The 19,916-nt window shown below is 37.4% G+C and overlaps 1 protein-coding gene across 1 annotated transcript in view; it reads right to left on the bottom strand.

Annotated features, from left to right (window-relative positions):
- LOC117334315 (follistatin-related protein 4-like) overlaps positions 1-3,334 on the bottom strand; it is a 102,483-nt gene extending 99,149 nt beyond the window's left edge. Inside the window, exon 1 of the mRNA XM_033893843.1 lies at positions 3,118-3,334. The gene's annotated coding sequence lies outside the window, so the exon portion shown is untranslated. The remainder of the gene's footprint in view (positions 1-3,117) is intronic.
- Between the last annotated feature and the right edge of the window lie 16,582 nt (positions 3,335-19,916).

Raw genomic sequence — 19,916 nt, 5'->3', positions numbered from 1 at the left:
GCTGCCATTCAGTTTCATTTCCAGATATAAATTAGTTTTGAAATTACGATATATATACCCATACCATGATTTTTTAAAACGTCATTTCCCAATAAACATTAGTTCTTCTGGTTACTTGCTGGCTTAATATCAACGTACATTTATTTTTATTGTATTTCCGGTCACCAATGATTGCCTATTTCTGTACAAGCGTTTGCACTTCCGCTTATTACTATCCACTTTTAATTACCCATTACTGTTTACATCAATAGATTTCTATTTCCGGATACTGTTACAGTTTCTAAAATTCCTGCAAGTACATGCGTACAATGCTGCATCCGATAAATTAATTGTTGTAGTAGATGCACTAAGGTGCATGTCTCTTAGTGCATGTCTATGTATGCAATACGTGCACGTACTTTGAATGCATGAACTTTACCGTACACAGAGCAAGGATATTTCCAAAAAGTAAGTAAACTTATTACTGCCTACTGCGTTTAAAAATTGTATTCCATAACTCATGGCGCCATGTAGTCGTGTAGTTGTATTTTCGCGTGTTAAAATATGATAGATTAAAATATAAGATTTACACGAATTTCGTTAAAATATAACTATTTTGTATTGATTAATGTATCATCGATGCAGATCAGTTTCGCCTGCGAGAACAGCAACTGGTTCAATAACATTTTAGTGTTTTCATCGAGATGATAAACAATTTATTAGTACTGACATGTATCTGCATCTATAGGTAAGATATGCCGTATCTTTATCTTCGCAAATGTACAAAATATGTACTGGTTTTTAAATGCCAAAAGTAATTTATGTGAATACATATTTTGAATGAAATTTTCTTTGAATATTCCCATGTGCATTTCAGAGGATTATAACATACGTGACACGTATTTGCAAGACGAATAACAACATTATAACTACACGGAGTACCACAAAGATGTGCTCCTGGTGTTCAATGTTTGTCTGCTCCGTCAGATATTGTACATATGTACAGTGATTGCACGTCATTCAATTCAGAAATAGCTTTTCTTTGTTGTTTACTGGTGTATAAATGGCACATATTTTACAGATATTTGAAATAACGCGCGTCAGAGGGTCATTTGAAATATGCAGTTTACAGACATGTTAACAACAAGAAAAAAAAATTATCTCTTATATTTACATTTGGAAACTTTGTTTTTATTATAAACGCTACTTGAAAAAAAAATTACCATTGAAAGGACGTTATACGCACTGACGGAACAGCTCGACAAATGATGGAATAGCAAAACAGCTGATTCCATTTTGGCGGGAAAGGTTGTCAACAGGAAGTGAATTAAACATATAGTTCCACAATAGCATTATCGTTTTGTTCCATTTCCTTGAGATATTTTTAAAATTTAAAACTCGAGTTCACATATGTGTTGACCTGCATCATACTAATTTATATTCACAAAATGTACATGCTGCAATAAGACCTGTGTCCCGATCTTATTCACTGTCGACAATGTATTTCTACGCCCTAAACTAAGGTTTTCCCAATGTTTAAACGTCGTTTTCGTTGTTAAGGTCAAGTAGATATACACACCGGAAATGTAAATAGTGTACTATACCTTGAATGTCTGGGTTACGTTATATGTATACCAATATAGTATGTAATGTATGTACACACTATCCGTTTGTCACAAGACTACCTAGATCTATATGCCAAATTTGTACTCACAGTTATTCAAAAATAGGCCGGTCAGATATCAAACAACATTCCAAGCCATCGCGGAAATTCTCAACATTATTGTACATTTAGACATTTCAAATACATATATGTACATGTATAACCGCATGGAGCTTTGACAAGAGAAGTTGATATTACATGTATGAGATATTAAGGGTGATATTGAAAAAGTATATATAATGTGGACACGGTATAGTAGACATGCTTTAAAACGCTATATACATGTACAATTGTATAATGTGAAGCTATACACATAAGGTAAAAAGTGAAACTGTAGATATTAAGTGAAACGTTAAACTCTATATGTTAGGTGAAACTTAATGTAAACCCATACATATAATGTAAAAAAATACATATTTGAAACTGTCGATAGAATATGAAACTGTACAAGTAATGTGAAGCTTTAGATGTAATATGAAACTTAAAATAGTGATGTAGAGTGACACTGAGTTACACGGTATAACTGTATATACATGTACATTTACAACGTGAAACGTGATACATGATGTGCAAATGAACAAAGAATGTGAACATTTACATATAACGTGAAACTTAAGATATTGTGTGAAACTAAAGATGTATGATGTAACTGTAAATATGATGTAAAACTTTATATATAACGTGGAACTTGATGTAAAAATGTACTAATAATTAAGGTATAACGTGAGGCGATAGATATAGCGTAAAATCAAAGTTGTAATGTGAAACTAAGCATGAAACTGTAGATGTAATGTGAAACTGATGCTAAATAATGTGAAACTTTATGTGAAATGTACATGTATAATGTGAAACAGTTGATATCATATATACATGTAACCGTGAGAGTGTACATCATGATACGTTTGTAGAACTAGACGCAGTGCGTGATCGAGACAGACAAGTTACAAGAGACGATCATTGTAAATAACAGTGTATACAACATTGTACAGACAGGCTAGAACAACACCTACCACAGTCAATGTGCATACTAATAATGCCAAGTCCATAATTTGTTTTGTGCACGAATATATACAACGGATTTGTCTACACAGTTACATATAATTACGTTTTAATAAAGCGAAGGTGGCAATTATATAAATAAGTTATAAGTGCTAACATGCACATGATCTGTTAATGCATTTTGGTTTATAATTTCTGTAATACATGTATAGACATATTCCCCCATGAAGATATTTCAGTTCAGAGAATATGTATAGGTAACGATATAGCGGACTATGTGTCTTTAATATTACTTATAAAATGAACCATTTATAGAAAGCTGCTAGGGTCGTGATAAGGTTTTGTAAAAAGGCAACCAAAATCCGTATATTATTTTAACGATCGCTTTTATCTTGAAATTGAATTACAAAGCTCGAAGTTTGTAAACAAGCATTAAAGGTTTTATAATGTAACGACAACAAGGATCAAACACTTACCTGTTCATGTCGCCTGCAACGTATAGATCCATGAAACCCGCGCAGTTAAGATATCCTTGTTTAACTTTCCAACTGACACATCTTTGTCCAAATAAAACTTCTCATATACATTTATTACACGCATTAGAAATTCTGTATGTATACATTTTCACAGATGTGTGCCACATATTTATAAACTGGTCTGAAAAACTGACAACACAAATAACGGCGTTAAATATAATTCCGGTTTTGTAAGGCGGCTTGAGTTTAGTCTGCTCTCACAGCAAACAATGCTGTGTCAATAGAACTAACCATGGCGTACATTAAAAGGCATGTCTCTCTCCGCCTTTCTACTATAGTGGGATACACACACTGTATACAGACACAAGGCCTCATTTTAAATTATGTAAATACGGCAATTTTCAATAGTTGAAAAGCTATAATCAATCAATTTTTTATATATGATAAAAAACTGTTCGTATGTTTAGGTTTTTCTTACAACAATGAAGTTTAATATTTTTAATGTTATATAATTATTTATTAAACGTAAAAGTTCATTGTTTAGTCACGAACGTTTAGAAGATATTTTTTTAACCCATCAAACAATATTTTATCAACGGTTTACTGTGCCGGTGCATATCATCGTAACTATACATAATGGGTAAGTGATATCACAGCGGCCTTGTCCCCGACTTAAAATACATTACAAACCCTGGAAAAAACATCCTCCATTTAGTCCTAGTTAATTTGGGTAACAGATAACAACCACAGCCAAACCAAGTAAGAATACTCCATTTCTACACACACACTACACATCCGTGAATGGTTTGATATTCAGTGTTGTCATCCCCGAAATACTGGACATCAATTATATCCCTTCAATGCATACAGCAATGTTTTGTATGAAACACGTTTTATCTACTTTTGTAAAGATAGACTAATTTTGAATAAATAAATATGGCAACTTTCAATTAATAATTGTTATTTTTGATTGAAAACCCTTAGTTTATTTTGTTAAACGTCCTATAGCAGCCAGGGTCACTTAAGGACTTGCAAGATTTTGAAGGTGGGGGAAGTTAGAGTAAAACCACCGGCCTACAGTCAGTACCAAGCAACTGCCCCGCGTGGGTTTCGAACTCGCAACCAAGAGTTGGAGAGCTAGTGATCAAGTTTCGAGACACCTTAACCACTCGCATCGCGGCTCCTTAATTGAATACAAAATATATTTGGCTGTTTGTTTGTACGTCCTCTCAAAAACATGTATCTGTATGAGGTCTAGATCTAGGTTCATGAGTGACACGGGGACGCCTAACCGGAAGTTCATAGTATGACATTACAACACCCTGACCGGAAGTTCATCCGGTCTGTTTCTATAATTATACCAAGGCATATTTGCCTAAGCTACCTTCTACGATACATTCAATAAATACACTTGATTTGATACCACAGTTGTATATGTATCTTACAGTAGAGCATTTGTGAAATGGTGCATACTTTAAAATGTATTATTACATTTAGAACCCGGAATCAGATCAGTAACTTTTTTTAAAACAGACTATTAGATTGGAAATCATACTACATAATTCTACTGTCATTTATGTCGATAAGCGTATCCCTTTCATTTGATGGGGTTTTCCATTGTCCTAGAATTTGTTTTAACGAACTACAATGGTTTACACTATGATAGCTTGATGTGTGTTGATTTCCCGAAGGTGCAATGCATCTCAACAGCTAATAGTTATTTCATTACCTTTTAATTTCTATATTAAGCATAAACGCTGTATTGCGTTACTTACCAATGCATGTCCATAAATATGTAATATCTATAAAACCAACGTAATGTACCTAGTGGGTAGATCACTCTCTAACCCTAGGTACCTTAGGTTTGTAACAGGTATGTTTCACATATACGATATAAACTATTATATTTTTTGGGGGTAAGCATCACTTTGTATTCTGTATAATTTCACTCTTCTATGTTGTCACATTGAGACACCGACTGCTCCCAAGTGGAGGAGAACCTGCTCCATTTAACATACGGGATGATGAGGTTGTCAAACGCAAATGAACCTAATGTCCTATTGAACGCACGTTTGAACTCAAAACAAGTCATTTTTACATATTTTATGAATTGTACTTTCTAAAATGCACTTGCGATGCATATAAAAAAAAGTTTTTCATCGACATACAAATAACTTGAAATGACTAAATACCTGATGTATACAAGTCTAACAGATAGGGACAAGCCAAATGCTTACATTCACAAATATTAATATTTTTTAACGATACATTAATATCATAACCTTCGAATTTTCTAGTTCGCTGATTAGTAAGTCGTGTTTGGAACGTATTTGATATTCAAAAGTATCCATTCGGAAATCACCCAATTGAATAAAAAATCTTTTGAGTGCTTTACACTTGCCGGGTAAGACACGAGCAGTCATTTATCGTATTGAAACGAAGCGCAAGTCATTATAACAGTTTGTATCACACATCTACGAGGGAGATAACCCCATGGCGATTTCGGCCATTGTGCAAGAGTTATCGGACTTGAACAAAGCGAAAATATTCATTGGAAGGACCCGTCGACCAGAGTGTGCCAAGAGTACATGTTTGAATGCCCTAAAGGTGAATATTAATGTGTACTCTTCCTTTCCTATCCCAATGGCTCATATATATATACAAATCACACAAATGTGTCTACATTCAATGAGGTGTGTTGTTTTTATTCTCTTTCTACATTTTAGGCCATACATGTTGTTCGACATTTTGACCTCAAAAGGGAATATCACAATTGCAAGTGTACAATCTAATTTAATTCATATGCCGATTTTTCGTTTGAATAGTGTAAGAAGTTAGTCTGCTCAATTGCTAGACTGTATATATATGTTTTGCTATATTTGTATTGTCCCCGGTAAGACGAACAAATCAAGCTTATTTCAAATACTGTATATGTTTTTAACCCATTGTACATGTATACTCGGCTGTAGTAACGGGCCTTTATGTTCATAGTATTGCCCTAATATTTGCGAAACTCTGTCTTTATATATCCTCAATCAATGCACACAGGTATAAGTGGTAAATAAACAAGATTTTAAGAATAGGGGTATGACTCCTTTCTCAATATCAAACACAAAAGCACACATTTGTGCGCATAACCGGAACCTGTGTTTTTTCAAGGGATATAACTCTACGCATTGATGTGTCGATTGTATGGTACATTCAACCTATAACCAATGTATGTGTCTACAATCATCACCGACACGTTAACCTGTGTATGATCTGCTATATTGATTTACCAATATTTTGACATGCTAAACCATCCTTTTATTTGCATTTTTAGATGAACCATCTCAACAAATTCTAACAGCTTAACAAGAATTTCAATTATATAATATAACTTCCAAACAACAGTCGTTTAATTTTATTTCAAATTTTAATTGTTTTCTGTGATTAACGGGGAGAAGTGGATTTTCCTTAGGGACCGATATCTGTCGCGCCTTGTTGGCTTTGAGTATGAACAGATATCAGTTCGTCCTCTTTCTGACCCCGAATGGTGCGGCTCCGCCCTCATTCCCCGCAAATGCAGGCCGCACGGCTTCCAATACACATAAATTGTAGTACGCCAACATCCTAACAATAAAACAAAATATAGAGAACGCGGAATTTATTCATTGATAAATTTGAATTTATAGAAGTGAGACTTTAAGATAGCTTATGCACGCATTTAGAGTTCTTAGGCACAATGTATGTCGATCCTTCTGATCAGCTATACACCACGAATATTGACGGGCTTGGAAAACCTCAATTCCCTTATGGCAAGAATTTCAAACTTTTCTGTCCGATTAATATTCCCATATTACTTACGTTAACTTTCTAAATAGCACGTGCATTATACATTTACACACGTGAACCTAGTACCGGCTATATAACATCTATATAAAGTTTATGATGCAAAATCGGGTATGCTTAATTAAGGGCTTAATTTGTTTACGTAAAAGACGCAAAGCTCATTGAATGCGGGGTTTGGAAAACAAGTGGATGTTCTAAACAACGGGCATGGCATCTCTGGAGAGTGCAGTTTGAACACTTGACACACGCTACGAGGTTCGTCTGTGCAATTGAATGTTTTTCCTCCTCGACATAGGTTTGTTCCATGGAAAAGTCTACTACATTAGTATGCATGCTACCTGTGAAGTGATAAAATGTTTTCAATACACGCCCAATGTTATGTAAGACATTGTGGTGTTTCTTTGGAGTTTACAGATGTCACAGTCCGTAGTCACATCAGGACTAGTACATCGGGAGAAAGCCACAGGGGATGATATACAGCAGACATGTTCATTCAATACAAGAACGGATGTCTAGGGCGTCATCAACAAGACTGAAATACTAGGGGGCAATTTCCGTCGCTCATGCATCGGTTACATTTCCAAGCTAGGGTATTTGCAGGAATTATAGTTGTTCAGGAAATTGTCCTGTAATGCAGTTTAAAATTATGTAAGCGATGAGATTTTTTTCAATAATTTAATTCTGTTGTAAACCAAGAACTATTGGACTTCGTTCACATTCATTTTCACACATATGAAACATATTAACTGAATTAGTTGGTACTTGATGCTTGAAACTCACAATGAGACATATCTGACCCATTTCAGTGATACGTTAATGGATTGGGAAGAATATTAGACCCATGGTCCTTTTACACGACATTTCAGTGAAATAGGACTTTAAACAGCCTGAGGTTGGCCATATTCCAGTAGAAACTGAAATTTTACAACCTTGCTATGTTGATATGGCGTTAGAAATCGGCGACCAACCCATCCGGACAAGTATAAACGTACCCCAGCCTAGCTATAGTGCCAAGCGGACGAGTGTTCTATTAAATGGGGCCTGGTCCGTTTTCTATTAAACGGAACCTGCTCCGTTTTCTTTTAAACAAGACCTGCTCCATATTCTTTTCAGAAAACATCAGTTACTTGTACGTTGCTTTCACTAAAAGGTCGGCCAAAGTACGCCCAACATATCATCCGAACAGGTACAGAATGCTGTATTGCATATAGGAATTTCATTATTACCTGAACCAGCTAAGGAGTGTACATCACCAAATTACTGAGCTCACATAATGGGGTGAATATATTTCATTTAAACCGTGAAACTATTTATCCGTACACAAACAGATATGTGTAGGGAAAAAGTTCTTTTTAAATATGAAAACGATCGTGAATATAGTTGTTAAACGGATGCATGGTTAATACAAATTGTAGTTATATAGGGGTATTATAGAAACGAAGTACTTAAACATGTACATTGATACTTTTGGAAACGCACACACCTTCTATATGGAGGTTTACGCGCTAAAACATATGGAATATTACACATTGCGGGGGAGTACAGGCTTAAAAATATCACTGATTATATGGATCACGTTTCTATTTTGGATGTATACTCTCACAAATATAACTGATTGTTACAGAAAACCCCGATTAAATGATAATAAGGAGGCGAGTGCTCAGGTTGTTAAAAATTGTATTCAGGGAAGACAACTCATCGACAGCCAACATATACACACCATCGCGTGTATTCCCTGGTGAAACAGTAATTATCGACCTACAGAAGATGGAAATAATCAACATTATTATTGCTTCATTTCACCCAACGTCTTTGGCAGTTTTGCTAAGTGTATTCCTGGGAATTGTATGTATACAGATGCGAACATTAACTGAAGGCCAATCCGACAAACAGCTGGCGATGCGTAACAGCTTGGTCAGCCATGCACGTACGTACAAACGGTACATCAGACCCCCAGGTACACGTACACGTACTTACAAACGGTACATCAGGCCGGCATGTACACATACATACAAACGGTACATCAGGCCGGCATGTACACATACATACAAACGGTACATCAGGCCGGTATGTACACATACCTACAAACGGTACATCAGGCCGGTATGTGAACGTACATACAAACGGTACATCAGGCCGGTATGTACACGTATTTACAAACGGTACATCAGTCCGGTATGTACACGTATTTACAAACGGTACATCAGGCCGGTATGTGAACGTACATGCAAACGGTACATCAGGCCGGTATATACACGTACATACAAACGGTACATCAGGCCGGTATGTACACGTATTTACAAACGGTACATAAGGCCGGTATGTACACATACTTACAAACGGTACATCAGGCCGGCATCAGGACGGCATGTGCACATACCTACAAACGGTACATCAGGCCAGCATGTGCATGTAGCTACAAACGGTACATCAGGCCGACATGTACACGTACCTACAAACGGTACCTCAGGCCGGCATGTACACATACCTACAAACGGTACATCAGGCCGGTATGTGAACGTACATACAAACGGCACATCAGGTCGGTATGTACACGTACATACAAACGGTACGTCAGGCCGGTATGTACACGTGCTTACAAACAGTACATCAGGCCGGTATGTACACATACCTACAAACGGTACATCAGGCCGGTATGTACACGTATTTACAAACGGTACATCAGGCCGGTATGTACACGTACTTACAAACGGTTCATCAGGCCGGTATGTACACATACCTACAAACGGTACATCAGGCCGGTATGTACACGTTCCTACAAACGGTACATCAGGCCGGTATGTACACATACCTATAAACGGTACATCAGGCCGGTATGTACACGTGCTTACAAACGGTACATCAGGCCGGCATTTACATGTACATACAAACGGTACATCAGGCCGGCATGTACACATACCTACAAACGGTACATCAGGCCGGTATGTACACGTACATACAAACGGTACATCAGGCCGGTATGTACACGTACCTACAAACGGTACATCAGGCCGGCATGTACACGTACATACAAACGGTACATCAGGCCGGTATGTACACGTACTTACAAACGGTACATCAGGACGGTATGTACACATACATACAAACGGTACATCAGGCCGGTATGTACACATACCTACAAACGGTACATCAGGCCGGTATGTACACGTACATACAAACGGTACATCAGGCCGGTATGTACACGTACATACAAACGGTACATCAGGCCGGTATGTACACGTACATACAAACGGTACATCAGGCCGGTATGTACACATACCTACAAACGGTACATCAGGCCGGTATGTACACATACCTACAAACGGTACATCAGGCCGGTATGTGAACGTACATACAAACGGTACATCAGGCCGGTATGTACACATACCTACAAACGGTACATCAGGCCGGCATGTACACATACCTACAAACGGTACATCAGGCCGGTATGTGAACGTACATACAAACGGTACATCAGGCCGGTATGTACACATACCTACAAACGGTACATCAGGCCGGTATGTACACGTGCTTACAAACGGTACATCAGGCCGGCATTTACATGTACATACAAACGGTACATCAGGCCGGTATGTACACGTGCCTACAAACGGTACATCAGGCCGGTATATACACGTACATACAAACGGTACATCAGGCCGGTATGTACACGTACATACAAACGGTACATCGGGTCGGCATGTACACGTACATACAAACGGTACATCAGGCCGGTATGTACACATACCTACAAACGGTACATCAGGCCGGTATGTACACGTACTTACAAACGGTACATCAGGCCGGTATGTACACGTATTTACAAACGGTACATCGGGCCGGCATATACACGTACTTACAAACGGTACATCAGGACGGCATGTGCACGTAGCTACAAACGGTACATCAGGACGGCATGTACATGTGCACGCAACAGGCTGGCCAGCCTTGTATGTACGGGCTGGCCTGCTTAGCTTTGTACATGTATGCATCGGCCTGGTCATTCTTGGCAGATGTACGTGTCGATCTGGTCAACCATGTACAGATATGCGTCGATCTGGTCAGCAATCAACATTTAGGTGTCGGCCTGGTCAGTGTTGCACAGGTATGTGACGGCCTGGTCAGCCTTGTACACGTACGTGTCGGCCTGGATAGCCTTGTAAAATTACGTGTTGGCCTGGTCAGTCTTGTACGTGTACGTGTCGGCCTGGATAGTGCTGTATATGTACATGTACGTCTCCGTCGAATCAATCATGTTCATTTACGTATCGGCCTGGTCAGCCTTGTTGTACACTGAGTATCGGCCTTGATAGCCTTGCACATGAACGTATACATGCAGGTGTCGGTCTGGTCAGCCTTCCATTTATACACGTCGCCCTGTAAATGCGCACGTTCCTGGTTAACAGCAGACACGTACGTTACACGTTATGCTATTTTGAAATGTGAGCGCTTTTCTGGTTTGAACGTGAAAGTGTACGTTGATATAATGTGAACGGTTTCCTTATGTACACACTTTTGCGCGCATACCAAGAGGGTCAACGTATGCAATTTTCTCGTTTTATTACGCAAATGTACGTGGTGAGGTGGTGATATGTGTTGTTCTGATATCGTTACTGACGTTAGCATTAATGATCCTTCCTATCCAAATATTTCAGCAGGTTATATCTTATGTATTGTAGCTTACAATTGCACGTTCAGCCCTGGCACAGTACCTAGAAAAATCGCCAGATCATGTGTATGCACATGCGATTGTGTTTTGTTGGCGGCAATAATTGAGCCAACGAACAACTTACTATTTGAAAGTAACGGGGTTTTTGTTGTTGTTTTTTAACAAGGATGTAAGAAATATCTATATGAGAGCGATATAAAGAGGTGATTGACATTGGAAATCCACAAGTGATCGCCATCGTCATGACAACCACCCAATCTTCTCTTGGTTCGAATAAAAACAAAATATATGCTTGACATCGGGGTTCAATCAAGGGTCAAGATTATTTAGACGTCTAGCCAATCAAAGACCATACTGTGTGATGTCAATAAACCAATCAAATGCTGTTACTTTTTGAAAATATGTATGTCGATTAACCAATCATCACTTAGTGTTTTGACCGCATTTAACCAATCAAATTCTTTCTTTGTCAGATGTCAAACAACTATAGCCGCTCTCTATCTTTTCCGTTTGTAGTTGAGCACTCAATGAAAGGCTAATGTTGTTTTATTATCCCAGTCCTTCTATCTTGAGAGGAAATTGATTGGATTTTGTTCATTGACTTGCTAATAGTAATTGAGAAATATATCCCTGTTGTATCGGCAAAGGGTCACTGTGTGTCGTTTACGTAATGCTTTAACAGACTACATTTGGTGTCACCACATGGCAACGCTTTGTCATCAAATCTATCCGACTGTCGAAATATCGCGCACTGGCACGTGACTTTACGTCTGGAAGTCAAGGAATACTACTAGATTTCTGGCCACTAATCAATCACAAAGAACAGACCGCAGTTTCGACAAGGACATCACGTGATGATTTGATTTGACAAGCGTGGCCGGGACACACTGTCCGTGCTTACAGAAGCTTGAAAAAGATAACAAGCCGTCCTGACAACGTTATACTGTTAATCCACCGCTTCGTTTTTACGTCGAACCAAGCCGGTGTCTGTTACTGGGATATTAAACCCTACCATATCAAGGATTACAGGACGGCAAAACAAGGGAACCAACTTGTTACAAACCAACTTTAGTAAGCTTAGATTTACTCTACGGACATTTATATACATTTTGTATATACATATTTCATTTGATTGCATTAGCCAATGTAAATAAGAAAATATGCATTTTTTTTTAAATAATATCGGAATCAAAATAAATGTTACTAAAGACTCAACCTGTATGAAACACTTGAACAATCCAGGCCACTTAAGACTCGGGATTATCTATACAGTTGATAGCCTTAATGTTTCATATACTTGACACTACGGAAACATACATGTAGGTTGATAACAATTACACGAAATAATACAGTCAAGGTTCCGTGGCAAGGCATCACAACACTGACAACGCAATGGTAAACAATCGTCAAAACATGCTATGTCATTTGATAAGTGTATTCATGGAACGAGTTTATATTCAGGTTAACTATGATCGTATGGCGAACAATAACATTAAAATATAGTTTTATGAAGCGAGGTAATCGTCTGGAAAATATTTGAAAGCAATATTGTATTAGATGTCAAAAAATGGTTACATTAGATCCAGGATGATCTTTTTTCCCCCTCCATATTAATTGATTTAATTTAGTTCCATGTGACACATATTTTCTTGTCTACTTTTCCCTTCTTTCTCGGTTTTCTCTTCTATGATTAATTTAAAATATCGATAACAATATTCTATTATCAAAATCAAAGACGGCCAACCGTCAACCAGTTTGGTTTCTCGTTAAGACTCAAAATTAAATCGGCACAACTGTGACCAACAAAGGAGATTTAACAGTATCCTTCCAGTACTTCTCAAGAAATGTAATAACAATTTTCCAATGCCAAAATTCAAGATGGCCACCAGTCGGCCATTATATTTTCCTGATCAGAATTAAATTTTGAGGAACACAAAGAAATAGTGACAACACAGATGGACGGACACACTACTAATTAAGTTCAATATATATTGGTTTAATAATTTTCAAAACGGCGGAGTATCTGATATGGACAGAAGATACGTCACAGTTTTAACCATTTCCGTGATTTAGTGAGTTCCGTAAAACGACATATCCACAGTAGACATTATGATTGTCTAAAGCACTGACAGGAAGGGCCATATCACGCCTTCATCTAACTCGCAGTTAAAATGATTTAAAATGTCAGGAACGGAAATTCATTGCTCCATGTATATATATGTCAGTCTGTACTCCTCAGTCTGACGTGCTTCTTGAAGAACTTGTATCACAACATAACATGCCAAGATGAAAATAAAAGATATGAATATTCTCAGCGAGAATGAGACCGGTTATCAGGTCAGATCAGTACACATTCTGACCTAAAAATAATGCCGTTGCTTGTTAATCCTCTATTACATTTGCCTGTTACAGCACTTGCTGTAAACAATAGACTATATATGGATACATGCAAAAGATTGCTATCGTTTTTTTATCAAAGATGTTTTTTTTTCTTATTCTGTATTCAAAGCTTTGTGTTGGCAATATGTGTCCAATGTAACCTTGGAGGTTCCCAAAACTATTAGTCCTAGATAAAATCTACTGTGTGTCAGATTGGAATTCAATGCTGTTAGACTACGTCTGGAAACCTGTGGAATTATATATGATATGGTACAGTGTTTATGTATAGTATGTATACATATAAACCTTATGTACACTTTACATCAAAAGATTACGGGGCTAAATTTACAGGCATCCTGAGAACGACAACATTTGGTACGTTTTGTATATGTTCCCAAGTCGGCGGCCAACGTCTTGCGTATGTTATTTCTGATAATGCAAGAATAATTAGGCCCGTTTTGTTGCTAATAATCTTGTATTTGAGTGACGTATTGTGTGATAAGAATATCAACTCCCCGTCAAAGGGTAACTACCTCACACCTAGCGAACATAAGTACCAGTAAGTAGAGGTTGATGTGTCCTGACCTCAGACATACACGCTGCTTCCCCATGAAGTCAAACACCGTCACCTAATACATTCGGCGAGACAAACGAACGCCATAATGGTACCCCGATGTTGTATAAAAACAGCAACAGTCTTAAGTAGTTTGTTTTGAAGCAAAACTTTGAAAGCAGAATGACTAAGTGCCTTGGAAACTAATGTCTCACGTGCTCGGAATCAGTATTCACAAAAGATCTTAAATGAGTGAGAACACCTGACGTCTCAAGAGCGTTGAAGAAAGGCTTACGTTTCTCTCGTGTTTTCTACAATATTTTAAAATTCAACAAACCACGTAAGCCTTCAACATTCAACAGCGTTGCAAATGTGGGACAAATGTTGATTAGTATTTGTTCATCTAAAGCTTATTTCTGACCATTTACCTCTGGTATTATAAATGACATATGAAACCAGATACTACTGCATTTATCACACCATTGTTATTTGTGTATTTGTAATAAAGTCCTGTTTTTGGCATTATTTAAGCACTCTGCTTTCCTGATATGGTATAAATGATCGATTTAAATACCTGAAATTATTATGACATAGCTTTGTAGACAAACTTTGTCTACAAAGTATTGGCATTTAATCGACCAGAGAAGCCATATCAAGACAGGTCCAGAAGTTTTCAGAATTGTTTTTAAAACGATATGTAAATAAAATTTAAGTGATGGTTAGAAATATCCACCATACCGACGGCTACAGCATTTGGGTTCAACAACTGGAACAGCTTGTGGGTAAACAAAATATCACGTGTAAATATTAAGACATGATAAATACCCGCAACAAATTTTTCATATATTGGTACTGGACACCGTCGAGCCGCCTTTTGCATATGACCGCAACGATTTTGGAATTGAATAGACTGTATCGCTTGAATTAGTCGCAACCGATAAAATGTCTGACTTATGTCTTCGTGTAATGCTTTAGTGTTACTTTATTTAGAAAGGAGCATGTTGAAACATACATATTTTTGCATTGGCCTTATTCGTTTGGATGCAAAAAGTCTCTTAGTTGATCCCAATTATTTGTAAAATATTTCAGCAAGATATCAGGCAGTTATAATCAAATGTCTGGTTAACTTCGAGGGGTAAACAATTTAAAGGCAAAGGAACCGATTAGTTAAAGTTATCATGGCCTTTTTCACATCCCAATACCGGTACCACCTATGCATTCCTGTACACGCCTTTTCTATTGTCTTTTCAGTTTCCCACACATTTCAGTATAGCTGCAGACATGCCAGGGAATACATCAGATCAAAAGATAATGATAACTGTTGTTGTTATTGAAGATCAGAGACAGGCAATAAATCATTTTTTCAACATGGTGGCATGGGATTTTAATACCATAATTGAGGAAAAATTATACAGGTGTAAAAGTGAACCGAATGATACAGAGGAAACATTAATTAGTGAAGGAAATACACAAGTGGGCACCCATACAGCTGAACAAGGGGCCCCTGATGGTGTACCTGGATACATTGGACATGAGTTAGGAGGGGGGGGGGGGGGGGGGGGGGGGGGGGGGGGGGGGGGGGGGCATTGCACCCACTGCTAATGTAACCCATGTGTAACCCTATTACGAGATTGGTGGTTAGGGAATGGGCAATCAGCCAGATCAGGACACAATTTGATCAGAAAACATAAACAGTTTTTTTTGAAAATGTTAGAAAGTAGAAATATTTGCAGAAAATATATAGTATAAATAGCAGTATAAATGGAAAGAAAACAACGTACTCTGCGGTCAAATGATAATGATGTCTGGAGGGAGATTAAGCCTTTGTGTTTTCTATATTAAGCGCGATCTCTTAAATAATACCAGATACTGATGGCTAATGGCAGTAAGGATTTATTATAAAGAATCGTGTGGTAAGAAGGGGTTGAAATTGTTTCCCTACGAGGATCATGATTATGGAAGTTACGGTTTCATTGGGGTAGAATATTTAGAAGATACTGAGGAGCTAGATCATGAAGCATTTTACGAAAAAGTATAAGCTTATGCTGTTTTCGTCTTTCCGCGAAGGGTTGCCAACCTGTTTCAATACATAATTTAACTCTGCGTGTTTGTCTAGTACCGCCCGTCACTATGCGTGAGTCTTCTAGTTGAGGATTTTCTAATAAATCAGATTGAGATTTTAGTAAGACCGTACCACAATATATCACAATACTGTCAAATGGGTCTAAGGAAGAGTAAAACACATAGTTTGAAGACTATATCAAAGGAGAATTTAAATTTACGTAACATATTCATTAAGGAGAAATCTAAGAAATTAAATAATCGATGTGCTCATTCCAATGACCATTTCCAGACAGAAAAATACCTAAGTGCTTGTGTAAAGTTAAGGGAGGATGGAAGGGTTTAATGATTTTTCTACTAACGTGAAGGACTTCTGTTTTAGCAGAGTTAAAATTACCAATCATCCTTGTGACCAGTTAAAAATTTTGTCAAGATCACTATTAAGAATTTCCGCGCTTACTCTAGGCATATCAACAGAGACGCAGAGTGGTGTCATCGGCGAATAACTTTAACGTAGCTTGTATGTGTTTAACAATATCGTTTATGACATCTCTGTCTTGTACACGAGCTAGGTGACCACAGCTAGTTTGCTGTTAAGAAACACTAGAAATTGATAATGAAGACATAATATGTGTTGAAAAGGTCATTTATTAATGACAAATCAATTTCAGATATAAAGATATACCCCCAAGTAATACATTAGAGAAATTATGACTATAACAGCAAAGATGGGGTAAAAAATAGGCACTGATGACCTAGTCCAGATATTGTATAGAATGAATATATCTAGGGCAAGGTTATATCATAAATAAAAGCGCGATCTTTGTACCCTAATCCAAAAATCATACCCTATGTAAGCCATTTGTGACAATGACATTTACAGGAGATAGATCAAATAATCTCTGAGTCTCAATAAGAGCATCTGATGGTGAGTACATGGTTATTGCATGCTTTGATTTCCCGACATATAGAAGGAGTCTAATGAAGTAAACATTACCTATGACCCTGTCATTCAATTTTAAAATAATGCTTCACTTCAAGATTTCTTTCCCTCTAACCTTTTAATTCAGCCACTAAAATGCTCAATTATCCACAGGTCATTAGATCAGCGTGTAAGAATATAACCTGCCAATTATCTTTAATGGATGTCTTTTCAATAGAAATCAATTTGATTTGAAAATAACACCACCAAATCAGTATGATGTCATTTTCAAATTTATCTCTTTCCATTATTGGAACTCTCGGAAAATCTCGCCATTTATATTAGAGGTGAGAGTTAAACATCCCTGTTTCTCCTACGAAAGATGTTCAAATGTCATAATTGATTAGATATTCAAGGACATGTTCACAATTGTATGATTTCAGTTACAGATACCGGCTATTGACTAGGGGAAACTTTACAACACATGTTTTCGAGAGATGCAGGTTGATGAATACTTCATCGAAAAATTGAAAGATCGGCATAATGATCTCATTGTAAAATGCCCTGTTCCCTTAAGTTAAAAGTGATTGATACTCGTTGATATGCGTCTTTCTTCTATGTTGACTGTCTAATATTAAAACCTAGAATGTGTCATACTCTGGTTGTGACCGAGATGTTGATGTCGGGCTGCTTCAGGAGCAGAAAACACTTATTCTCCAGGAACACCTGGTCTTAATCGCCTAGCACGTTTCCAGGGATTTCCATGTAAATATATATGTTGTTAATAGCTTGGCATTGCTTTAAGATTTTCATTAGAGTTGAAATTTGGTTAAAATAATGATGTTCTCTTTGTTTCTTTATACGTGTATCTGTCGCACAGGGATTCGGACTTGCTCCACAATCACACGGAGAGTGATATACAAGTATATATTTTGTGAACTAACAAAGAGGTTAGGAATATATTCCCCTGCTACAATTTGTATTCAATTTATGAGACCCAAAGCTTCAGTCACAACCATTCCACGGGGAGTGTATGAAAAAGACGCCAAAGAACCCACGGGCCTTGCACGGTCTTCTTGTGATCTTTCGAGTATTCACATCGTGTACGGTTGTGACCGAGGCTTTACATAAAACACTGTTAAATCTCAAAATTCACAAATGGAAAGTGCGTGTCGTACTGTTCCTGTAGTTTGTATAGCTGTCATAGGAAAACTTACAGGAACCAGCTGGCAATTGCTGTGATGTGTGATGGCTTATTATTGCTACAACGATTTGCATGGAATGTAAAACAAAAAACGAAACATAAGGATGATTTGTCCTTGGCGCGTCGCGCCGACAGTGAAAAGCGGTTATTGCCTGTACCTATTGCCAGGTAATGCTGGGCTTAGCACGCCAACACGACGTAGCACTGACATTACACTACCGCTGAACAGTTCCACATGTTAAACCGTTTGACTTTTGTGTGTATTTTATATTTTTTTCATTTCTGGTTTCAAAACGCTACACGCTACTATCACGATACACTGTTTTATATTTAGGATTGAGAATCTACAGGCTCTCTTTTTATGAATTGATGCCCTCTGGAATGCATTGCTGATATTGTATGAAATATATAGACCATGAATTGTCCATTGACCGATGTCCGTATCAACGGTACATCTACGATACATTGCAGGCATGTGTAAGGGGAGTGTCATCACAATGGCTTAGATTTGTAACTTTAATCGCACGGCACGAATCTCAGGATTATATTCGTAGATAGATTCGCCGAGATTCCTTGTGTAATTGTCTGTGTATGATCAATCTTTACTCGTCATAAAAGGTGTATCAATAAAAGAATAATGCCGATTTTTTGTCGCCCTCTCGCCCTAACCTCATAAATCATCCTTACAGCGAAAGTGCTTATGAATACAGAGTTTCCTTATGAACAAACCTGAACTGAAGGCAGATTTGATAATCGCTAAATCATTTTGTAGCCGTTTTAACATATGCAAACAATGAATATTTTTGTTTGGATGAAAGGATCTATTTTAATGGTGGACGTATGTCGGAAATTAAATAAACATTTATGTCAGATGTCGTTTACAACCAAGAATGCTACTTGAACTCAAACCTCGATGGAAACATTCTTATGGTGTGTATAAGTGTGTTCCATTCATAGGCTCCATTCTCGATAGCTTATCTCACATCATGTGTTTAATATTTTTGAGACAGTACAACACATTGAAAACATAAAATATCTCTGCCAAAAATAATCACAGCAAGCACATATATTTCTCGCAGTATCCAGACACTACACCACCTTCTAATATGATAGACAAAAAGCAGATATATTTCTCCTGAGAATTATATCGGATGACTAATAAATCATGTCTCGAATCAAT

The sequence above is a fragment of the Pecten maximus genome, chromosome 9 (genome assembly GCF_902652985.1).
Source record: "Pecten maximus chromosome 9, xPecMax1.1, whole genome shotgun sequence".
Classification (NCBI taxonomy): domain Eukaryota; kingdom Metazoa; phylum Mollusca; class Bivalvia; order Pectinida; family Pectinidae; genus Pecten; species Pecten maximus.
The sequence above is the reverse complement of the archived record's forward strand: the minus strand, read 5'-3'. Positions and strand labels throughout refer to the sequence as shown.